This window comes from Photinus pyralis, unplaced genomic scaffold (assembly GCF_008802855.1).
Source record: "Photinus pyralis isolate 1611_PpyrPB1 unplaced genomic scaffold, Ppyr1.3 Ppyr1.4_LG4, whole genome shotgun sequence".
NCBI classification, from domain to species: Eukaryota; Metazoa; Arthropoda; class Insecta; order Coleoptera; family Lampyridae; genus Photinus; species Photinus pyralis.
In genome coordinates this window covers 32,836,332-32,862,913 of record NW_022170511.1, presented here as the reverse complement: position 1 = coordinate 32,862,913, position 26,582 = coordinate 32,836,332, and the positions used below count along the sequence as shown (strand labels likewise).

General features: G+C 36.0%; 1 protein-coding gene across 2 annotated transcripts in view; it reads right to left on the bottom strand.

Annotated features, from left to right (window-relative positions):
- The window catches only part of LOC116167897 (activating transcription factor 3), a 62,870-nt gene extending 45,366 nt beyond the window's left edge, over positions 1–17,504 (bottom strand). For both annotated transcript variants that reach the window (XM_031483492.1, XM_031483491.1), the window contains exon 1: positions 17,257–17,504. The gene's annotated coding sequence lies outside the window, so the exon portion shown is untranslated. The remainder of the gene's footprint in view (positions 1–17,256) is intronic.
- Between the last annotated feature and the right edge of the window lie 9,078 nt (positions 17,505–26,582).

Below are 26,582 nucleotides of genomic sequence, written 5' to 3'. Positions count from 1 at the left end.
GCCTTCTGATCCTAAAATCCCTTAAGGAAATTCAATAAAAAATAGAATTTGAAAGGTATTGTAATTGGACAATATTCGCTTTATATTCTTCCAAAAAAATCATTGACCAAACAGAGGAAATGTACTATAATGTCCCTCAAACGTGGATCAGGCTCCCACGATGTTTTATAATCTCGATGTAAACTAGCTAAACAAGTATCTTCTATCTATAGGTTACCAGTTTCTGAAAGTTCCCATATAGACAAATTGAGTACAACAAAGCGCTTTGACGTTATCCGGTTATGCCGGAACCAGTTCGGCGTTCTTCAACATTTCATATCCCCATAATAAAAATATTAAAAATGTCTACCTCCCGCCACGAGTTCTAGCTCATTTAATTAATGAGTCGAAAGTAGTGGCACGAAATTGATAACCTTGGAAAACGTGCAAACATACCAGGTGATATTTTAGACATTCCTATAATTATTTATAATCGAATTCGTCCATCGCCATGTTATTATCCGTATGCCGAATGGAGGTGTCGAAGATCGATTTGAATAATGACATTAATTTTGCAGAATGCAAAAAAAACGGTTCGTCTCAATGTGTCACTTGAATAAATACGTAATATCAGTTTTAAATTATAGAGCATATAGGCGGCACATTTAAATATATTCGCAATACGTCGGTAAGAATTCAAAGAGAATGGGCGTGATCCACATAAATGCTATGCAATTAAAGCTGCCGGCATTTTAATTAGCATAGATGTGTATGTTTTCTATGATTACATTCACAGATTCGGAGTTCCGCAATACTTGCACTCTCCATTTTGCGCTAACGTTGCAGTTGGGTGGAAAAAATTTGTACGTTGCTCACCAAACTAAACTAAAGGGTCATTGCCGGGTTCACGCCCACCTAGCATTTGATTAAAAAACTACCGTAACAATACGTGCTCGTCTCGTACCATTTTCCGCCGTAATAAGGTCATAAGACTAATCCGAATATAAGCAAGTCTGGCGGGATGGATTTTACTAATTTTCTAAGCAAGCAAAAGTATCTATGCTAAGATCGCCCAAGAGAACAATAACCGTCCTCCTCTTGACAAACTACATGCATTCTAACGTCTTCCATTGTACGGGCAATTTATTAATTTATGGAAGATGTACGTTTAACCTTGCAAAGACCAACAAGATGGTGTGTACTATCAATTTTTATTTACTCACTTAATGAAATCATACATTAAGGTCAATTATAATTACTTATTATTCAAAAATTATAGACAGATATGCGATGTGGGTGTAGTATGTGATCTATTGTACGTAAGTGGTATACATTTTACAGTCACTTAGCTCGAGGGCTTGCCTTAAAAATCGTATAATCACTATAAATAGAATTAATAACTCTTTTGCTATGATTTGAAATTATAAATAATTTGGTAAAAAAAGCGACGATTACGAATCGATGATATTTATCTACTGACATTTATCACGCACGAGCGGTCGAACTGGTGCACCTAAAATTCGATTTTGGAAATGAAAAAGATGCCATTCAGTTTCTTTGGTGCAAAAACAAAAACAATCCGAAGCCTGTCCCACACCTTGTCATTATTAGAAGTCAAATTTATTAATTTAATTACCATTGTAAATGAGCGGCAAAGTTTATTTACATGTTCGTGTTGATTTTTTAAATGTTACGCTAAGTTCGAAAAATTTTTGAAATGAGAATATGGCCTCGGGATTATGTTGGTTTTTCAGTCTTTAAGGAGAGAAGATACCCCCGATAATATTTATTATCACCCTTTGACACGACCTTGTATTCAAACCTGTTGGTGCAAATCACTGTTCTGGAAAATCCTAGGTGCACAACCACAAATAATCCATTATAGAATAATTAAAAATTAATACAAAGAGAAATAGTGTTGCTATATGAGTAGTCGTGTTCAATACATTGTGAATAATCTTTTATTCAACATTACAACGCAATTACCAAACCACCGTAGAGGTAACCTGGGAGAAATTGCGTATGAAAGTTACTCAAAATTTGACCGTGATTTTGGAAAATCAGTACAAAGACCCTATTCGGCGTACTACCACCATAGTACATATTTGAAGGGTAATCTTTCATATTTCAATTATTTGATGTGAATATGGAAGTCAAATTTTAGATAAGTTTAATCCAAAACTTCTTTTTTGCGATTTAATCCACTATTTGATCTTGTCTCCAAACAGTCTCAAAAGTGCAAGATGGCAATTATGTTGAGCGTTAAATTTTCTATACAATACCATTGTTTAAATACTTTAAGCAATTGCAATACTGTCAGGCAAGTTTCAGAGCTTTTTCAATAGTAGGTAACGTATCTTATTATTAAAAATGTATTGCGGTAATTATTAAGTGCCAGAATAGTGCGGTGGAAAATTCCTACTTTACCACCCCTTCATTTTCAATTTTTTTCATCATCTAGAACTTCAGAACAACGTATTGTGGGTGTACTTCGAAGTACTTACGCATATCAATCGACAACAGTGAGTTTTTCAATGAATCCCACATTATTCCTGTAACTGTCTAAAACACTAGAACTAGCATGGGTTCAAATCGAAGAAGTAATAAAACTTTAGATTGGTGACAGTGTGGTACAGTTAGAAGGCAACATCCCGACCCTGTTTTTTAAAATATTTTGCCCCTACCTGCCACAAATAATAATTCTGATAAAACTAGCGGGGATCAGGGGCGACTACAAGAGGGAGGTTATGAGGCTCATGACACCACCCCCCTCACCCCCCCCCTCGTAAATCCTAATTCTGATCTAACATTATTATTACTTAGATAGATAATGCAAACAACAATGTAACCAAATGATCATGATTCAAGATAACATTTAAATAGCGAATTCATTATTTAATTCAGTCATTTATTGATATAAAAAAACACGTTTTTGAAGTTAAAAAAGCCAAAAAATTTCCGGGGGAGGTCTCCCAGACATGACGGTGGTGGTAAAGTGAAAGTTTTGAAAATTTAAATTTTGGGCCGTTTTGTATGATTGTAATATCTGAGGGTAAACTGTTTCAGGGTCTTTTGCGAGATTGTAACAAGGAAAAATCGATGTACGCTAAGAAATTGGCACCTCAATTCTAGGATTGTGATTATTCCAGGAAAATAAAGAGAACATTCACTAAAATCCATCTAGAACTATTGAGACAAAATTGAGCTATAAGAAATTACCAAATCTTTGATAATGAGGTGCTAACTTCACAGTGAATTGACTAACGTGCAGATCGCTTCATGTCTTTGTTCGTTGTGATTTATTTACTTATTTATATATTTATTCATTTATTGTCTCTCTTTTGTTCTGCGCCCTTAACAGGCGTTCGCCCAATTACCATTTCCGATTCTACGACATTTGATATAAGCAAATTTTATGAAATTCTGACAATTTTTGAGGTCCAAATACAGTTGGAATATTTTTTTTTTGATTTTTGAAAAATAATTTTGGATACGTTATTTTCATGTTGAAAAGCCATTTGAACATTTTTACAAAAAAAAACAGAAAGGGAGTGATAGTAATCCTCGTAAAAATAAGGGAAAAATGCAAATCTATGCATGGTCTAAAGGGCGTCGTTTTCCTTATACAGGGTGGCAAAGAAAATGTAGCACCCCGTATACTGCGACTAACTATTTTGATACTTTATTGTAGAGATTCTAAAAATTACTTGATGTATCAAATTTGAAACAATTATCAAAGAACAGAGAGAAAACGCACAATACGAGAAAAAAATTAAAACTTTGCCACCCTGTATAACGACAACGACGCCATTTAGACCATGCATATATTTGCATTTTTTCTTATTTTAACGAGTACTATCACACCCTGAAATAGCAGCATGGCCTTAATTAACACCCCGTGTATAGCAATAAGTGGCGCTTTTCAAAATAAACATGTTATATGTTTTGTTGGAAAAAGCTTTTCGGTATTTTAAAAACTAAGTGAAATATTAAACATGAAATTTTGTTGAAATTACGCCAAGCTACCATTTACGATAGATGAAAACGATCAAGCGCAAGCAAAGTTTCTTGGAAACGCAGGCGAAAATGTAAAAAAAATTGTTTCAAAACCTACTCGTGGGTGTTGCCGCGTAACACAACTGTAAATGATGAGTAACGGGCAAATATAGACCATAGCCGCTATCAATTTGCGAAAACCCGAAGTCTCTAGGTGGCCCAGGGGCGGGATCTCGATGGAACACACAGACAGACCAACAGACAGACGACGGAAAATTGGGCACAAACGCGTTACCTCAACTTCGTTGTGTTACGCTAAAAACGTGACTCGATATTTCTACGAATCAAAGGGGATATCGAAATTGGGACATCCTGTACAGTATATCTTACACTTCGTTACTGATCTACGGGGTGTTAATATTTCCATACACAGCATACACATTTTCTAAAACAATACTGTAAGGATGTTTGGTGAAAACTTCAAATAAAAAGCTCACCTATAAAAGTTATAAGAAACACATGGGGAGATTTCCCTAGCCTCAAATTTATTTTCAGAATCTGAAGAAATCTTTTATAAAATTTGCAAGTGTGCTGTGAGACAGACATGTATTAATCGCTGTTCTAATGCAAAAATTTAAATCAATTTTTTGTGATTTTTATCTATAGGTACTTGCATCATTTTTCAAGAACTACAAATGTGCGATTCGGGCCACCTTTTTTCTTTTTATTTTCAGAAACTTCAAGAACTGCTTTTTTATATGAGATATTAACCTACTTCTTTTTGTATTGAATACCTTGTGTCACGATGGAATTTATTTGGGTATTTTCGAGGACGATTTGATTTATAGATAATGATCGGGTCGAAGTCAAAGTCGCAATTTAACTCGCAATTTAATTAACTTAACGAAAAAGGTTAAGTGAATAAAAAGGTAGGTTTTTTTGTGCTTTATTTTATACAGTAAGAACCTCTTTCGGATGTCTGATTGAAGGGGTTACTTGCAAAGAAAAAATGTGGTGGCACAACTTATGAATGGAGCAACAAAACGGATGGTAATACTAGAATTGACACATCATTTGGCTTGGATTGGTTACTACCCGAGATGTCAAAAGGGCTTTCCTTATTTGTGGGTCTACATTGCCAATTCACGAATTCCGATCTACAAATTTGATAAAGAATCTACCAGTAAAATTTCATTGTAATCGATCCATTCGTTTTTGAGATATCGTGCTTATGGACAGACGAACAGACATCACAAAATTATGGACTCGCTATTAGCTCGTTAATAATTGAGGTTTTTGAGTTTGAAAATGTTTTCTCCGCGAGCGGGAACGGCCGATGCATTCGCCGCTAATGGCTGATATTTACCGATACATTTATATTATTACGGGGTGGCGACAAGGCGACATAATCGGGAAAACCTGGAATTGTCAGGTAATCGTATGAATTGGAAATTGTCAAGAAATTGAAGGAGAAATGGAACCAAATTTGGTACACATATTCTTAGACATTGATGATGATTTCTCCGAAACGAAAAGTTATTGATAATCTCTCAACGATATCTAGTAGAGCTCACAAAATAACTTGGATACACAAGCATTTTTTTGCAAAAAAAAGATCTTCTGTTGAAATTTGATTCGTTTATTTAATTAAATTAATCCCGCATTTAATTAATTAAAAACAGGTGAGGTGAGGCCCAAAAATTGCATACCTATTGTAATTTAAATAATTAAAATTCTAATTTCATCAGCAGAAATAACTATTTGCAAAAAAATGCGTGAGTACAAACTATGGGTACAAATTCGTCCTAAATTATAGGCACATTATACTTCAAATTTGGGACATGCGGGGTTGTCAAATTCGCGTTTTGTCGTAAGCGTCTTAATAGTGGTCGTCGAGTTGGTCGTTATTGCCCTAGTCGGCCTAGTCGAATGTGGCGTCTAAGGAGTTTCTTAATTATTACAGGTCTAGGAATTCATTGAAATTTTGATTCGATATTTTCGTCTTCCAAGATTCCATGCACAAGATTTGAGACAGAAATTTAGGGAGCTAAATGGGAAAGGTGTAACCGTTAGTTCCATTCTTCTATGCGATATGATTACTGAAAAAATGAAAGAATTGCGAATTTTGGGCCAAACTAACATTTTGGACTATGGACCAAGCAAAATACTTCAATTTATCTTCTAAACAAGTTTACTAATCTCAGCAAGTGAGCACAATATTGTAAAAATTCAGGAAATAGTCCTCCCTGAACTTTAGAGACTACACAATCAATGTACAGATTTATTAGTAACTGATGACCGATGTACATCTTGGATGGGTGTACCACAAACGCAAGATCTTTCAGTGTTAAATAGGTTTAGTCTAGACTACTGAGTTCCACCTGAATTAACAATGAATAATTGGGAGTACCGCAAAACGTTAAAAAAAATCAATTTTCATTACGCGTAAGAATGTTCCGCCATATTAGGCCCAAATTTACCACGGCATAACCGTCACGAAGAAACCGTAAAAGTATCGATAGATTTTTTATTACCAAATCGTTTGAAGAATGAAGAAATGCACTTAAGTATGGAAACCACATAAAAACGTGTAGCCTGAAGTGGGCCAGAAGTGGATTAAATTTTATTCGAATGTTAGTGCAATTAAGCCGTCAATAATTAATGACATTTTTACAGTCATTCCTATGTATTTTCAACCCACGTGGGGAACTTTAGAGAGCCGTAAAACTGAAAAGAATCCCGCAGTAAAACTACTTTATAAATATAGGGCAAAGCTATAAACATGCACCTCCATTGACAAGGAAAAATAACTTGCGTGCAGTATCAGACGTTGCCTATTGATTTCACAAAACCTAGCCCCAATGTGTTTTGCAGGCGAAAACGTCTAGATCCCTGAAATGATTCACCTTTTTTTTCAGTACCCACCTAACCTACACGCACGCCTCAGCAAATACCAGAACTCGAGTACCTGCTTAATCTGCCATTGTAATACTAGATAACGTTCTAGCCTTCGAGTGTTTTTAGAAGAAACTATGCGTTTAACATTCCTACCTACTTCTCGCGAATTTGGTTTACAAACATTTTATGGTAAATGAAAGGGAAGTTATTATTATCAGCTCTACGTTTTGGTTTCATGGTTAAGGATTCACAAGGATGTTGTGGTTACATCATCATCATCATTACAAAAGCATATCTATGTTATATTGTAACTTAACAATTAATTGATGGGGTGCAGGTTGCCCAAAATTTGGATTCCTTTCAAACCCATCTAGAACAAGAGCCCATACAAATGTGTTACAAGGGCATATTATTTTTTTCGCATTTTCTCAGTGAACATACTATTCAAAAGGTGCATTTTATTCTAAATAAAGCAAATTCATGAATATTCCTTGTCTAATTCATAAACATAAATAATAATAAAGTCTCCTTGCAGTACCTAATTAGAATTACAGCTTCTTTCCATTTTCCTCAACAAATGCCACCAAAAGCTTCAGACGGAAGCCTTGAAATGCAGGAAAGTCTACGCCCGATCGCCTCTTACGCAATGAACTAATATAGTAATAATCGCTACGAACTATTTTATATTGTCGTCTTGATTAATGACCAATAATAAAGCAATCCACACCCAACATGTTCTTATTTAAGTTTCGCCTTGGCAAAGGTTCAAATGTCTATTTTTTTGTACATTGGACAAACTTCTTGATCGGTTAACCGTGATATCTTTGCTCATGTAACAGTCTCATTTCCATAATTGGCAAATTATGAGATATGCAATGGTTTTATACCATACCTGCTTTTATAGTTATTTAATTATTAATATCCGTTCAAAGGCAGCTATAAAAGACTGAACAACAAACACGGTGTTTTTCTAATGTACAACAAACCAATCACAACATCTTCGAGCCAACCTGGCACAACTTTCGCCTGAAAAAATCGCATTAGTATTACGTATGTTTATTTCATGTCACAAAATTGTTCGCCACAAGGTTTCAGTCCTTATAAAGTAAACGTCGTGGCATAATTAAACTGTGGGGAATGAAAGACAATTATAAATTCAAAAATTATTACGCTTGATAGACAACTGAAGACGGTTGCGAAAACCAAATCTAACTTCCTACAATAAAGATTAGTCCTTTAATGTCTTCAATAAATGGACCCATTCATACATTAAATACTAATCGGCAATAAACGTTTTTTAATCAACAGTTTTATTTATTTGTTACTACAGTCATCCTGTGTCATCTAAACGGGAGCTTGATACAGTGGTCAATGAATTTTTCTATACATAGAACGGCAGCTGAAATTATATTTTCGACGAAGGAATAGCAAAAAAAAACGAAATGACGAAAACCGTAGAATCTGGACAGAAAAGTAAATAATCAGTTATACAGAAATCAATACCTACAACTGAGAAACTAATAAATAATGAATGTTGGAATAGCACTAAATAATTACCTACTAAAAGGACTACAAAATCAAAAATTTGGGTGTCTGAACCAAAATTCAATTACTATGTCGGCCCACCCTTATACCACTCCAGACACTGAAAGTTTTTTTAATTTTGATTTTATTGCAGTCAATTATTGCCTTGTTGATTGCAAGCTTGCTAGATTTAATTTTCTTATACTGGCACACTGCGGTATATACTTTCCGACGTGAAAGTTGAGCCACATATCGCGTTTTATAAACTGAAATATTGTCGTAGTTGTATGAGGACCTATTGGCAAGTTTAGATCGTCTATACTAGTTGTTTTTATAATAAAATCTTTCTAGCCTGATTACGATAATGATAAAATAAAAGGTTCAATTTACAAATTTATATATATAAAATTCCTCGGTACGTGTGTTTGCCACTGAACTCCTCCTAAACGGCTGGACGGATTTTGATGAAATGTTTTATGTGCCTCTGGGAATAGTTTAGGTTCACAATTGGGCACGATCGAATTCCGAAGAATCATCAGTTTTGTTTGTGCGTTATTTATTGTAAATCGAAGTAATTATTATTAAGGTTTTTCTTAATTAATTTGTTCTATCGATCGCTTGTTGCGTGGGGTTTGTTTTTCTGGCCCTGAGCGCCTATTTTTCTTTCAGCTTATTCTATTAATTTGTCTATTTTTTACCCGGAATTAAACTCTCTTAATTAATTCTTTGGTGTTATTTGATATTTATCGGTTTAAACCGGACATTAACGCCATTCCAATTGTCCCACAAGAATGCCCTCGAGAATACCTACTTACGGGCCAGTTTTATAATCATGCAAAAGTCTCCTTAAAATCAACTTCATGTTATGTTGTGTGATGGTCGAACCCCTCCATTTCGAGTGGAAAAGTAATATTGAGTTAAACATTATGGATACGGTAGCTAGTAACACAGATTACTAGTAATGAATATCATAGAATTGTTTGTCTGCAAAAGTAGGTATTTTTCCACAGCAGGTAACCTATTAATAGGCTTTCGTTAATCAACTGTTGAAAGTGAGATACCAAACTACACAAAATCAATTTGACCAATGTCTGCAAAACTACATCCAAAAAACTAGACATACATTCAATCCAATTTTATTTTTTAATTAAGTAATTAAGTAACTGCAAGGTATCGGTAAATAATGGGAAATGAGTTGAGTAACGTTGGAATCATTTGTATTTTTAGTTAATGCCAAGTCAAATTTCTAAATAAACGATAGTAGGTAGTAACTAATGCACCGATAGCACTAAAAGGATTTTAAGGCGCCACTTTGTTTTACCATCGAATTTTGTAGACAAAATATGGCACTAAAAGGGTGACTAAAATGTTAGCAGGCCGAAGCGGAAATTGGTGTGCAAATTGTAACGACGATGATAACCTCACAGTCGACAATGTTAACGATCTCATAAAGATTAATATTACATAGTATCAACAAAAGGGGCTATATTTGGAAATAACTAAATATTTTTAGAACCATAACAATTAACAGCAACAAATTGGGCTATTTCGAACCAACCATTACTTAGATTTCCAAAATCTGCATGGTGCAGATGCTTTATAATGATTTTGAAATTTTTATCTTTAAAACAACAAGATATCTAAATACAATATGGCGTCGAATGATAACACAAACATATCAACAAGGAAAAAGATCTAAATAAGATTATCTTGGCTGTTCCGTGAAGTAAGTAAAGTGCTTATGACGTTAATCTATACGAGTACTAAGTACAAACAATCCATTTTTATCAGAAAAATTAAAAAAAAATTTCCCACGCTAACTAATACAATTTCATAATTTTTTAATGGGGTATAATCTTTGTCTCCCTAAAACCAGTCATCCCGAAACCACTCACCACAATTCGGACGCGAAAACTCGTCGTCTAACTGTTCTCAAAGGTTTTGATAGGGCTTTTAGAAAAGAAAGAGTTCTCACAGGCTAAATAAAAAATCTAAAGTATCTTTGATGTTTAACAACCCCAAAAACGGTGCTTTACAGTTTACTGACTATCTACTTACTAAAAGAGGTTGAAAAGTTACCTCATTTATTGTTGAGGGTTTCGACTTTCCACTATAGAAAAAGCGAGAGGAAACGTTTCTATAACTATCTGGAAAGAGCACTGGAATGAAATTGTTTGTATTATTCCTGGGATTATAACAAATGATTAATGACAAAGACATAGAAAAATGAGGCAAATTCCGCCGCCGTTTTACAGCTTTAGTTTGATCGCCAACGAATAGAAACGGCGACGGTTGAAAATTTCCGGAAGAAATGACGCGTCCTTAAACTTAACGATGCTTTTCGCAAGTGAAACGTTATGTGTGAAAATATAAAACTTTTAATAGTGCGGCTATAAAATTGACTTCCTTAGTTCGTTAAGGGCACCGCATGTGTTCACATACATTGCATGTAAAATAAATACAAAATTTAATACAAAAATAAACGAGAATGAGTACTAGTAGATTAGTGTTACACCTCGTGTTACACCTACATACGAGTATGCGTTCTAAAAAAAAACAGACATAGTAGTCACACTACTGCCAAAAAAAAAAGAAAAAACAGAAGCGAATTAAATTTACATAAAAAATAAGTAAGGTGGCACTATCTATTTTACGCATTTTGTGACTAATTAAGATTTCAACAAACTAAAACTACTGTCAGCGCAAAAAGTATGTATGTAGTTTGAAAGTGAAACTAAATGGAATCAAATAAAAGTGGCTGTTTAGGGCAAATGGTATCAAATGGTTATTTTCAGTTTCCTACACTATACAGCCGACTTTAGAGCCCCCGATCAAATCGTTTCAAATTTTAGCATTTGGACAATTGGACGTTTCTTAATACGTAGTAAAAATGTTATCGAAACATTCTAAATTTAATTATTATCGTATATCGTGATTTCAGAAATGAAGGGTTTTACTTGAACGTTTGTCTTCCTTGCAATAGAACTAAGAAGATTAATTTCAAAAGCATAAATCTACTCCTTTTTTTTTGTAAAATTACTTTCAACGAATTTTCTTTCAAATAAATCCATTCAAGTTTGAATTTGAACAAAACATTTGTGAAAAAAATCTACCACTCTTGCTGTGTAGTGGAAATTGTACGTCGAATATTCTAAAACTGCAATATGCACTTTTTAGAAATAAATCTAGGTACAATTTGTGAAGGCCCTGTAGTGTAGATTATTGTGAAAAATGATTGTGATTATTCGAACAAGCTGGTACTCGGGAAATGTCATTGTTTTAGATCTAATTGCCACTAAGGGACAAAACGGCTACGTACCCGCCTGAACTGTCAAATTTTTTTTCTTAAAATTCAAAAACGATTAAATATGACGGTAGATATTGGTGATCAAACTGACCCTAGCTACTTCCTGTGTAACCGGAAGGGTAGAAAAAACTGCCACTATTGAAAAAAAAGTAACTATAGTTTATGGTCAAGCACCTTTGTGTGTTACTATTACTATTATAATAAACCGATACAACGAAATATCGAAGGATCCTCAGTATTACAATCACTTTTAACGACAATTTATTTTAATCTTACAAAATACATTTTATAGTTAACAAAAATGCATCCAATTCATGTCTTGGGCTTTGAGATAATGCTCTTGGTTTTTTTCCCAACGATCTTGGTGCATAAATAACGATTTTGACATGTTTTGATCAAAATCCATGTGGTCCATAAAAATAGATCAAATTCATGTTTAGATCATTGAGATAATGCTCTTGATCTTTTTCCCAACGATCTTGGTGCATAAATAACGATTTTGACATGTTTTGATCAAAATCCACGTTTTCGCCAAAAATTCATCAAATTCATGTCTTGGGCATTGAGATAATGCGCCTAGTCTTTTTCCCAATGATCTTGGTGCATAAATAACGATTTTGACATGTTTTGATCAAAATCCACGTGGTCGCCAAAAATGCATCAAATTCATGTCTTGGGCATTGAGATAATGCGCCTAGTCTTTTCCCAACGATCTTGGTGCATAAATAACGATTTTGACATGTTTTGATCAAAATCCACGTGGTCGCCAAAAATGCATCAAATTTATGTCTTGGGCATTGAGATAATGCGCGTAGTCTTTTTCCCAACGCTCTTGGTGCATAAATAACGATTTTGACATGTTTTGATCAAAATCCACGTGGTCGCCAAAAATGCATCAAATTCATGTCTTGGGCATTGAGATAATGCGCCTAGTCTTTTCCCAACGATCTTGGTGCATAAATAACGATTTTGACATGTTTTGATCAAAATCCACGTGGTCGCCAAAAATGCATCAAATTCATGTCTTGGGCATTGAGATAATGCGCGTAGTCTTTTTCCCAACGATCTTGGTGCATAATTAACGATTTTGACATATTTTGATCAAAATCCATGTGGCCTCAGAAAAATAATTTAACATTTTTGAATCACACACATGCGGTTATCAAACGTGCACGTTATCAACTCTTTCAGCATCAAGATAATGCGTTTGAAAGCTTTTACAACTCTAAATTCATGTGTAAAGAATAATTTTGGGTACATTTTGCTCTAAAACTTTTGACCGAGACCACAGAGAAGAGTTATATTGAATTGTTACACATCTAAGAGTCATAGGGAATAAACCGATACAACGTAATATCGAAGGATCCTCAGTATTACCATCACTTATTGAACGATCATTGAATAACGATTTCGACATGTTTTGATCAAAATCCATGTGGTCCCTAAAAATGCATAATATTCATGCCTTGGGCATTAAGATAATGGCTCTTGGTCATTTTTCCAACCATCTTGGTGAATAAATAACGATTTTGACATGTTTTGATCAAATGCCACATGGTGGACAAAAATGATCAAATTCATGTTTTGATCATTGAGATAATGCTCTTGGTCTTTTTTCCAACGATCTAGGTGCATAAATAACGATTTTGACATATTTTGATCAAAATCTATGTGGTCGCCAGAAATAGATCAATTTCATGTTTTGGTCATTGAGATAATGCTCTTGGTCTTTTTCTCAACGATCTTGGTGCATAAATAACGATTTTGACATGTTTTGATCAAAATCCATGTGGCCGATAAAAATAGATCAAATTCATGTTTAGGTCATTGAGATAATGCTCTTGATCTTTTTCCCAACGATCTTGGTGCATAAATAACGATTTTGACATGTTTTGATCAAAATCCATGTGGTGACCAGAAATGCATCAAATTTGTGTCTTGAGCATTGAGATAATGCCTCAAGTCTTTTTCTCAACGATCTTGGTCCATAAATAACGATTTTGACATGTTTTGATCAAAATCCACGTGGTCGCCAAAAATGGATCAAATTCATATCTTGGGTATTGAGATAAAGCCCCTAGTCTTTTTCCCAATGATCTTGGTGCATAAATAACGATTTTGACATATTTTGATCAAAAAACCATGTGGCCTCAGAAAAATAATTTAACATTTTTTAATCACACACATGCGGTTATCAAATGTGCACGTGATATATTCTTTCAGCATCAAGATAATGCGTTTGAAAACCTTTAAAACTCCAAATTCATGTGTAAAAAATAATCTTGAGTACATTTTGCTCTAAAACTTTTGACCTAGACCACAGAGACGAGTTATATTGAATTGTTACACATCTAAGAGTCATAGGGAATAATCTAGCGAAAGTCCGAACTCGATACATGAGCTAGGGAATGAAATATTTTGATTTCTATTATATTGAGTCTGCAGTTTTTCCTGTTCCCGATTCACTTGAAGCCCTCTAACTTTTGTTCCTGTTGAACCAGCTTCCCGAAAATCAATAGCGACCGTCCTTAATGTGAACAAACTTTTGTTCCTGTTGAACCAGCCCGAAAATCAATACCTTAAAAGTACCCGTATACCAAATTTCAACACAATCGGCCACTTTTAAAAAGAGTTAGAGCGCACACGGACGGACGGACGGACGGACGGACGACAATACAAAACTATAAAGGATCTGAGGATCCTTAATAAATATGCTGATTTCATCAGAATAATGTGTATTGCTGGATTTTATTTCTATTTCTTAATGCGAGTAAATTATTTCCCAAAATTCTTACTCCAACTGAAGGGGGCGACTCTAATTGCTAGCAAAAAAAATTAAAATTACATGAAATAAGGAATCTACCTATGCGTTGTTATTAAACATTTAAAAAACTCTACTGAAATTCTAGAGCGAGTAACATAAATTGTTCGAATTTAATGCCTAGTAATCACATATTCATAATACATCGTGCCCAAGATACGGATGTCTATCATTAAGAAACCACAGAAGATACTACGATCGTCAAATTAGGGAAAAGTTTCGTAATTAAAGGGTTATTAGCGTACAGTAAAACAAACCAGAAAACCGAAATTTGGCGATTTTGTTTTCACTTTTCTCCGATGATGTTAAAAAACACTTTCACTTTGCCAGTTTTTAAACTCTACACGAGAGCGTTGAGAAATTTTCAATACAACGTTTCGTTCCGGAGAAATCATCAAGTTTATTATTTTATATGGTTGGTAAAAAAAGTACATAGGTACCTACTGTATTGAGTAGCATTGTTTATTATGAATACAATGATGTACGGTACAAAAAAAGAAAGGTTGAAAACCCTGTTGGTTTCACCAGGATGGTGCGCCCCCACACAACACCCTAGTAGTGAGCAGAAAAATAGAAACATTTATCTGATATTACCGCACGATTATGGCGTTGTGCGCGGATGCACCGTGCTGTTGGAACCAACAGTTTTTTTGTCTGTCATATAAAAAAAATATAGTTGATGATGATTTCTCCGAAGTGAAACGTTGTATTGAAAAAGCAGAAAAAATAATAACAAAATTAGGAAATTTAGTATTTTGTGCGGTTTTCGAGATCCCCGCATGACGGGCATCTTGATCTTGGCCACGGCGTATAAATTTATGAAGAAGTTTATAGCAAATTTAAATCATTAGATTTTTGCTGGGATTTGTGTAAAGTGCTAATTAAATATTATGGAAAAATATTTGTGCACAAACATTAATTTTCCCATTTTCTGTATTCTTACGCGGTTTCTGAATTTCGTGTGAACTACTACTATAATCAACAAATTTGTCACTTTATCTTCAAGGACTATCCCTTTCCAAAGGAATTAGAAATTACTCGAGAAATTATGAAATTAAATTACCTACATAATATAAACAAATGGTACCTAATTCAGATTAAATTTTTTGCAAACGTAAAACTGGACTTTTACCCTCGCATTTGCCTATTTGTGATGAATTATGTTACTTGATAACTATGAAACAGTCGTGCTTCGAAGGAGGAACCAAGGGGATCCTGGACCTTATCACAGCTGATCAGTTTTCGAGTCAGTTTTGTTAGCAAAAAGTGTATAACGTATAACTTGCCAATTTTTTTTTGTGTACAAGGACTCTTCCACACTCCCCAATAAATATATAACACTCGCTGTTTCGCGTAAGAAATTACTGATTTATTTTGTATTTAGGTATATCAACTGAATCAGCAACAATGCCGATAGTGCTAGATATAGTTGTAAGTGTTCCTTGTACTGCGTCTATACCTATTAACGCCAAGTAATTTACACCGATGGCACAGTGGATAAACCCTCGAGAGATTTCCCAAAAAATCCAACGTTTCGTATCGCAATCTGTCAGATTTACGATAAAAGATCACTGGTGCTGATGAACAAATGATAAACGCCTTTAGGTCTTTTAGGGCAAAAGAAGTTCGCCATGATTCCCACCTTGGTTCAAATATCTAATATAATATCATGACTTCTAAATACCATAAGAAAGGCGACTAATTCTTCCAGGGCATTTTTGCAAATGATTATCCGTCAGTTATAACACTATAAAATAGCGGAAAGTTCGTCGATGTTACTCTCAATGTATACATATCCCTCATCATCAGGTAATGCACAAAAAATCTCTCAAACAACTTCGGAATGATGTCCAAACTTGATCAAAATCGCGCTTCCACACAAAATTTTACGCTCTTTGCCAATTATTTTGATATAGAGCACTCATAAATCTATAAATTTTGTTGTTGTAAGCACAGCATGTCCTTCCAAAAGTTGGAATGTAATTCATTGACGGGACTACTTATCCCAAAGTTCAAAATCATCAATTATTAGAAAAGCGGGATCCATTTCGTCTGGCCCTGATGTTCCACATACGGTTTGTTAATTAACTTGATGACAAACATTACATGAAAATTGAAGCGCCCAAACAATTAATTCAATTAACCCAGCACGGGCCCCTATAGACGGCATTTCGTAAAAATGAACTGTATAGACATACTCGAAAAATGAAAACTACTTTAATTAATAATTCCATTTCGTATCTGATTAGGTATATCCACTTCACTGCCGCGATCCAAAGGTTCAGTCCCTCTGTAGACATTTCGGAACCCAAATTTTAGTCGGCGCGAATTGTAAACAACAAAAAGCGAGGCATTATAAAATCAAGGTTATCTAGTTTGAACATTGAAAGAGCATTTGGCGAATTGTGTAAAGTAATTAATGGAATAAGTAAATAAGTACAGTACATCTTTGTGGCATTCGCCACACATCGCGATGATTTTGTTAACTACGTTTGGGCACGCACGCACTAAAATGTGGGTGCTAGGGAGTGCGCCCTAATTTTTAATACCTAACGCCGGGACGTCACTTTTACAAGTGGTTGCAAGCCGTAAATCATAGATTTAATGGCGAGGTTACATGCAAATTCCATATTGTTCTAAAGTTAAACCGAAAGCCAAAGCATGCCAATGTTTGAAAAGTTAGAGAAGCTGCAAAGTTCTAGGCTAGCACAGGGTAAACATAAACATTTACCTAGCGTTTTGCCACCTGCAGCAACCAGGATTTGAACCACTGAAATTTGTTTGTCTGTGTATGTCACAATAAAATAAGTGTCGTCCGATGATTTTATTACACTTGATCACATAATCATTAATTATAAAACACTTGCTGGCATCTAAATAATCCGCTTTATGAATAATAACCATCGCATAAATACTTCCAACTGTTTACTAAACTTGCACGATCCGCGCGCTAGACTCAAATCTTGCCCACTCCCATGTGCACGCTTATATACGCGCTATTTTTAAACCTTGATGTCATTTATAATGAACGCAATTGGAACAAACTTACGTCAGGCCAGCTGCGATTGGTCGAGAGCCGTAAGCATAAAGTCACGAATTTAAGATCTAGCAACCCGCGAATGTACAAGACCCACCGTTTAAACTTACAGAACGAAAACAAATCACTGTTCAATTTTTTTTGTGCGCGTTTTATTTGCAAACACACCTCCTTCGATTCGCAATCGCCTTGAAAATTAATCCGACCTGCCATTTTTGACAGTAACTTATCCGGATATAGATTAGGCGCGCGCTTCTAACTAAAGATTACCCACCGCAAACCGCTAGTTTCTTCGGTAAAAAAAATCGTTCGAGGAATTTCATTCAGTTATCTAACGCGCTGCAGTTTGCAAAAAAAGAAACATTAGCCCGATGGTCCGGTTTTGGAGCCGGTAATCGCGCTTTGTATTAAATAAATGTGCAAAGTGTCGGTTTCGTAGAGGACCAGAATAATTAATAAATGCCGCGATTAGATGGACGACTCGCGAGCGTAGAGCGTCGCACCGGAAACCCGCCGTTGCGTGCGTTATCTAATAGTCGTGGGTTAGATAGCATACTTTATCGTTCGAAAATTACTGCTACCTGCAAGCGAGAAATAATTACTCAGATGAAGAGGTGTAAATTTTTGTGCACACTATGCAACATTTTTGTATAATTTGATGTTGATAACTCCCACTGCTTGAAAAGCTACTTGCTTAATTGCAAGTGTAATGCTAATGACATTCCAACTTTGATTTTAAACACTGAACATTGAAATTTTGAAAATTCGCGTGTTACACCACGTACACTTTGTTCCGACATTTCTTTGAAATTGTAGCCATAGATGCGTTGTTGTCTGTGCTTCGAGTAAAGAAAAACATAGCGCACATGACTGGCCTTTTCAGAAGCACTTGCAATATGCAATGAAATTTTTGAATTTTGAAAATTGAATTGAAAATTTTGAAATTTTTCTTGTAAATTTATGTAAAAGTGCGACACGGCATTATTTTTCTTTTTGTTCCTCTATCTCATTCCGTAAAAATCCAATATGGCGACCATAAGGATAAGAAGCCTGGGGTTTCTATATCTAGCGTGCTATGGAAATTCTGATAACAGATTCAGATTCTCCGAAAAAAAATGCCCATCGAAAGTGCTAATGGGAACTGTCAATTTCCGTTTAAGGTAGTGAAATTGAAAACGAAATTTGACATTTTCAGTTTTTCGATGATATCCGAGATGATATCTCATGTTCAAAGAATTTAGGAAAATTTCAAAAATGTTTTTTTAGTCACAACTTTACCCCCATTTAACATACACTGTATCTCGATTGATGTATTGTTCCATCGTTCTTTAAACGTGTTGTATGATGAGGATTGGGAATTAAAGAAAGTCTTTTTTAAACACGTTTTTTTATTACTATTGCGAAGATCCAAATGGTGAGCCACGAATTTGACCCACCCTGTACAGAGATATCCACTTTGTGTTTCCAATTGAAATTGAGGGAGATTTACAAATAGTTTGCCTAAAATTGATTCATTTCTGAAACTCCAAAAATGGGCATTAAATAGTTATTTATTATATAAGTCGATAAAGAGATATTTCAACCATCGAGGGAAAGATTCACGAGATGGTTAGTTTTCCTTTATCGTCGTGTATAATACAACGCCTTATTTTATAACAGAAGCCATATAAAACATTGTGAAGCTTCTGACAATTCTGAATTTAGTTTAGACCTTAAAAATAGTAAACAGGTTCCGGCGTCGCGATCGTTTCCATAGAAACAGCATTGTCATATGTTCAGAACGTCTTTTTATATCGTGCGCCACGTCCCATTTGAAATAAGAATGACAGATGTCATTAGAATGCATAATCATCTGCTTACACTTTAACCCTTGCGGATAAAGTGATCACTTTACCTACCCTCACGGTTAAAGAGCGACTTAGCCTACTCATTCAAACCTATTAAAATGTCAATGTAACATATATTCTATAAATAAAAAAAATTATCAAAGTCCTCGTTTGAGATCGAAGGGACTTCAGCGCATTTTTGTGTGGCAGATCAGTATTCTATTAGCCACTTTCGATTCAACCATCAATAACAGATTTTGTCGAAGGCTACTACATTCACTAACCGCTTCCCACTTTCCTCGTGCACCCGCAATTCGCTTTTAAAGATTTGACTCCACCATCAGGAAGATCGTGTCGGGGGCTACCCCATTCCCTTTGACGGTACCCACTTCCGACGTTCGGTTCACCCGCAATTCGCGTTTGAAGATTTGACTCCACCATCAGGAAGATCGTGTCGGGGGCTACCACATTTCCTTTGACGGTACCCCCTGCCGACGTCCCGTTCGCCCGCAATTCGCGATTGAAGATTTGACACCACCATCAGTGAGATCGTGTCGCGGGCTACCACATTCCCTTTTACGGTACCCACTTCCGACGTCCCGTTCAACCGCAATTCGCGTTTGAAGATTTGACTCCACCATCAGGAAGATCGTGTCGGGGGCTACCACATTCCCTTTGACGGTACCCCCTTCCGACGTCCCGTTTACCCGCAATTCGCGTTTGAAGATTTGACTCCACCATCAGTGAGATCGTGTCGCGGGCTACCACATTCCCTTTTACGGTACCCACTTCCGACGTCCCGTTCCCCCGCAATTCGCGTTTGAAGATTTGACTCCACCATCAGGAAGATCGTGTCGGGGGCTACCACATTTCCTTTGACGGTACCCCCTTCCGACGTCCCGTTCACCCGCAATTCGCGATTGAAGATTTCACTCCACCATCAGTGAGATCGTGTCGCGGGCTACCACATTCCCTTTTACGGTACCCACTTCCGACGTCCCGTTCACCCGCAATTCGCGTTTGAAGATTTGACTCCACCATCAGAAAGATCGTGTCGGGGGCTACCACATTCCCTTTGACGGTACCTCCTTCCGACGTCCCGTTCACCAGCAATTCGCGTTTGAAGATTTGACTCCACCATCAGGAAGATCGTGTCGGGGGCTACCACATTCCCGTTGACGGTACCCCCTTCCGACGTCCCGTTCACTCGCAATTCGCGTTTGAAGATTTGACTCCACCATCAGTGAGATCGTGTCGCGGGCTACCACATTCTCTTTTACGGTACCCACTACCGACGTCCCGTTCACTCGCAATTCACTTCTATTGGCGACACGAGAAAGAGAGACAGCGATTCGAGATTCACGAAACGTTAAACCGCTTGAGTTCGCAACGGAAGGTAAAAGGCGCCTGACTACTTCTCGAAGACGCGCGCGCCGCCTCGCAAAAGGTCGTTAATTTCGCCCCTATGACAAAAAAACAAAATTCCGCCACGCAGGAGTTGTGCGCGTTTACAACATCTTTCCGACGACACCAATTTCAAAAGAATCGGGCCAAAACTGTAGTAGAAGATAGGAAAAAACTGAAAAACCTTCACGTTAGTATACTACGCTCGAGGATGACGCCCAGATGTCGCCAACCCCACATCATGTAGCCATGTTCCTAAGGTTGACAAATTTCACGGCCCTGTAGATACACGTACACCCGTTGCCTTTCTACAAGAGTTCTTCTACGCGCCCACATTTGCTGCCAGCCAGCCAGCCAGCCAGCCAAAGTGAGATTAAAAGCTACTTTTTACAAAAAAAATTTTTTGCAAAAATGCGCTAAAAATTATTCAATGACCTACCCTTCTCGCGTAAATTTCCGGAGAAATCACTAACGTTCGGCAAAGAAAGAGGATCTTTCATTCTCAGCGAAGAAATCTATTTAAAGATAAACAATTTGACGGGACTGATTGCTTGTACCTACTCCTGAGCCTAAAGTAGGATTTTTTTGAGCCAATGCATGAATGAAAGCACCTAGCTTGCTTAGTCGCCCACATTATTATGTATTTATTATTAGATCGTTCTGTAAGCACAATGTAAATACATACATTTTTAAATTACAACTCAGCAAAATAAAAACAGAAAGACCCGGTTGTAAAAATACACCTTCGACTTTAAAGCTTTACTTTAGCACGTAAGTATTTGCTTACACCTTACAGCATGAGTACGAAGTACATAAATTATGTAACATAATTACATTATGTATGTGTCCTATGTATCATATCAAATTCCGTATAGCATGCTTTTGCTCTCATCCATACTTTTCGTAATGGCATTGTATTTATTATAAATACTTACAATGGTAATGGATAAAATTTAATGGACTGATCTATATCGGAAAAACGTTAACACATTTTACTGTTAACTTAATTAAAGTTAATACGTTAAATCATATGTGAACTGAAATATGAAGGGTAACCTAAAACATTCTCCCACTCTCCCTGTAGGACAGAAACTAAGATATCAAAATTTGAAATCTGATTCTTTTACTTCGTCAAAAAGTAGCGGAAGACGCATCAACGGTAACGTAGGAAACGGAATGTGATATCAAGCGGCGATTTTCACTTGTTTCCCTTTGATTATCTTCACCACAAAATCTCCAACAAAAATTATTAAAAATGAAAAATTACTGAATATCTAGAGCTAGATCAACTGATTTCTTCTTATGGGGGTCATTCGAAGTTGATTAAAAATTCACTAAAAATCATGCCTTAGGTGAATATACTGTTCAATTTGGACATTTGTTTTGGATTTGTTAATAGCTTTTATTTGATGTGTCGCTCAAGTGCTATTTATAAGATTTCAACGCTGGATGATTTGGCGATAGTGAACAGATGGAAATAAATCAAAAATGTAATATAGGTAACTATAGTTACCCAAAATCGTCCTGAAACTTTCATTTTCATGCTTACTTTCTGTCAGGAAATTTTAGTTTCCATGACAGAGGCAGAGCAGATTACGTTTCCTGCCGTTTGTCACTTTACTGGCCGCACCTGTCACTTTACCGGCCGCACCGTCACTGACAGATTGACATTAATCAAAAGTTATATATAAATATTGAAATTTTGTATTAAAAAACGATTTCGGGTAAAATTTAATACAAAACTCGTCAGTAAAATTTCATTACCTGACTCGGAGATTAAAGTACTCGGTTCCAAGGGGGCCTCGCACTTCATTATTTCCTCGCCAGTAATGTATCATTTTTCTGACTTCTATGTAAATACCTAACTATTATTAGGGCTATTTGTAAAAGTAGAGTCTCACCTAAGTGTACCTATAAAGATAAGATTGTACATTTTTTAATGATTTTTGGAGGGGAGACGTTAATGCAAATCGGGAGGGAATATTTTAGTCCTGTTCATACAACGCCCTTAACATTATCATGTTATGCCATTGCTTGCTTATGTAATTAAGAGAAAGGCCTGCCGCCTAGCGAACAACCTGTGTGTACTATCATTCTTTATTCTATATAGAAAAGATGTAATTACCAATATTGCTAATTTGCGTATTTTCATATAAGCTGCGTAGAATAAAGTGAAAAAGTAGGCACTCTCCTAAATATAACAGGTACCTATACATAATGAATAGATTTCGATCTGTAAACAACCGGATATGTAAATGAGGAAGCTCTATTTGCAGGATATGCACGATTCTAAAATTTTATTACACTTTAATTAGTAGGAACGTAGGTACGTCATTATAATACTCATCTTTGTAAAATGTACAAAGCGTTATGGCCTATAAAACAACAGAAATTTACATTAGGCTTTTTATAGGAGTAGAATAGCTAAGTGACTACGTGCTAATTGACAAGTAACCATTAATAACAATAATAAATAGTAGCGAAAACAATTATAATTAATTTTAGTCAGTAAGGAATTTCAGAAGTATATACCTACATTCCTACACTAATGCAGTAGGTACCATCACTTATTTGGCAATCGGAAATTTTGGCTTATAAAACTTTAAGATAGGTACTTATTTGTGGCAGCATTTCCGTAACAAGGATGAATATGCCATTTTACAATGCTCCATAATTCAATACAATGTACTTAAAACTGACACGAAGGTCACGCGAATTTTTGTAAATTAAGAAGGATTATTGCTTATTAATTTTAGCGCCTTTCTGCTGGATAGGTACCTATTAATAATTCATTCGGAAGTACATCACACACGATTCCGTAAAAAATCAGAATTAACAATTTCTTTGTTATAAGCTACAAATAACTGGAACATTTTCATGAGGGTATAAATACCATTGTATATATATATATATATATATATATACCTTAATACACAATGATAATGCCATAATATATTTGTATTGTACTATGATAATACTCACCCTAGGATATCGGAGCTTCGGTTCGCCCTTTAATCCAGGACTGGCGGTAAGTAAGAGCTGTTGGTCATCCTGCAAACATCCATCACCTGGGTAATCCGTAACAATTCTTCAAACACGTTCATTACATATCCCGCCATTCCATATTCGGGGTTGCGACCAAGGTGCAATTGTTTAGTCGCCTCTTACGACACGCAGTGCCCTCTGAGGTAGGGTTATTCTTTCCCGACCCTACACGGGTAGAATTTTTTTTGTTTACTTTTTATCAGCGAGTGAATAAAATTTAACTGAAAATGTGCCAGGCAAGTTCTGAAACTTCATCTTTAATTTTTTTTAATAAACGTCGATTTTGATTAATTTTTATGAGACGTCCTTTGTGGCTGGACAGTGTACCTGTTTCGTTACCCGAAAACGCTTAATTTCGATTCACGATATCTGAATTCTGAGTGAAGATGAAGAAGCGTTTGAATATTCCTGTGAAAGGTGAATGCTTTAAGCTAGACAATAACGCCGGCATAATCTTCTTTTTTTGGGGTTACGTCGAGGGATGTTGGGTGCCATATTTTGAAAAAAAAAGGAAACAAATTTTCTTGGCATTAGGTATTGTTTATAAATATTAACTTTACGAACTTATACCAATTTTGGAAATTGTTTTTAGAAAAACGACTTAAAAAGTTTACCTCGAGCTCGAGAATGCAAAAAGATAACTTGCGCCGCGCCGCTTGGTTTATAGAGATAGAAAATGTGCATTATCTTTGGCCTAAGTTTATGCTTCCGTCATCAAACACAATTATAAATGGCTAAATTTGGCGACTGACAATAGGCAACTTTACATACTCCGTTCAGTAGATACTTTACAGCCTTAAGAACGGCACTGCTTTGGTTTATGCCGATAGGTGGCGAAAGAGTACATATCAACTAAGGTTTAAGCATGCAAATAAGTTTCTTTACGAATGAGTAGAAAGTTTTTGAATATTGTATTTGAAAAAGGAAGTTTTGGTGTAGGTATTAAAGAATTTACACGCAAATCGATAACAAAATAGTCGATAAATCGAAATTCAAAGTTAAACGACGAGAGCGACAATCTCTACTGTTCTACTATTCTACTTCACAGTGAAACGGTGAAGTAAAATGCACACTTTGAGATCGAAGGGATTAGTATTAAATGAGATTTGTATGCTTTTTGATTAAAAGTTTGAGGTGTCTATTATAGGAACTAAAAGTGTCATTTTAGTGTAGCCACAAATACCAAGATGTCCCTTTAAACAAAAAAGAAATCCGAAATTAGATATATCATGTACAGATTTGCAATTGATTGGCGATCCATGGTTGTTTTGAGCATATAATAATATGGTTTTGAGCGGAAATTTTTAGCCCACGTGTGTAGTTCTTACAGAAAAATTATCTTGAACGTAACTAAAGACATCTATCAATGACAAGCAGAAGTAGCTCAAGCAATATTCATTTACATATTATGACATTGCGAGCCTCTACTGTATCCACTTCATTTCAGGCGCGCCCTTAAGTAAATTCGCTTCGACCTCGTTGAGCGCCTAGAGAGCGTGCCCGTGGAGTTACATGCGCGCGTTTTAAAATTCGTAGCTCCCAGACGACGATTTGACGTAGGGCGTGGTGAGTCGCCGGCTCGGGTGGGTAGGGTAGTTGGCCCAACTTTTTGCGAGATGGAAGAAATTCGGCTTGTTTGGCATTGATTCTAAAGCTATACCTTTTGCCTGGAAGTATAATAACAGGTCTACTTAAATAACGAATGAAACGAAGACATGGAAAAGCCATAGTGTACAAACCAGTATCAAGCGAACCTATACCGAGTAGTAGTAACTATATCTTTTGTATGGAAATTTAGAGGTCTAGGTATTTTAGTGATGAACGAGCCGAAGGTGTGGAAGTGATGGTGTAGGAACAAGTGGCAGAGTAGAGGTCCGACTTATCCCATCAGACGTCTGCGTAGGTTTGTATGTGGTTAAGTAGTGTTCTGTATATAAAATTTCGAAGTTTCGATTTCTCATAAAACATCAAATTAAAAAATATTTCATTAAAATGCCCCAAAAATAATCGATTTTAATTAGAACATTTGACTTTCGTCTTCTAACAAAACAATACAAACCCGCCAAAAATGTTGCTTGTTAATGGCGGATGAGCAGAGCTAACCGCTGCTTGTGGCCATTGTTTGTATTAGTCACTAGGTCCTTCACGTCTGCTGCGCCATCTGTTGAATCCACTACGCAGCTTAGAATCTCCAAAAATAGCTATAAGCTTTTTTCAAACTTCATTGCAATGAACGTATCTGCAAAAAAGATAGTTATAATCTAGTTTTCCATGATTTTAACTGTTACCTTACAACAAGAGAACACTGCTCTTCGACCTATATACAGGCCGCACGCCATAAGATGGCGAATAACGGCGCAGACCAAATATGACATCGGCAACAGGCGGGAAAATTTCTTGATTAGCATTACTACCTCAGCGAGCTATGTCCAGTTTTTGAAGAATGCAATTAACCTCTTTTTCAACTGTGGTGGAGCATACGGTAACCGATACGCAGCACACCAAAATGAGCAGTCATTTATATTATGTAACTGTGCATTTTCCATGCATAGATCAGTATTTCCCAAAAGGCTATAGGGGCACTTCTAAGCATTTTTATTAGTAATATCTTCATATATAGGAAAGTTGACGCTGCGCATGTGCATATTTGAGTTTCAAGATGAGCGCCACGTTTGTCTTTATGAGCGCTTACAGAACTGCGTTCACTGGAGCATGCACATTTTGTGTAAGTTTGCGTTTTAAAAA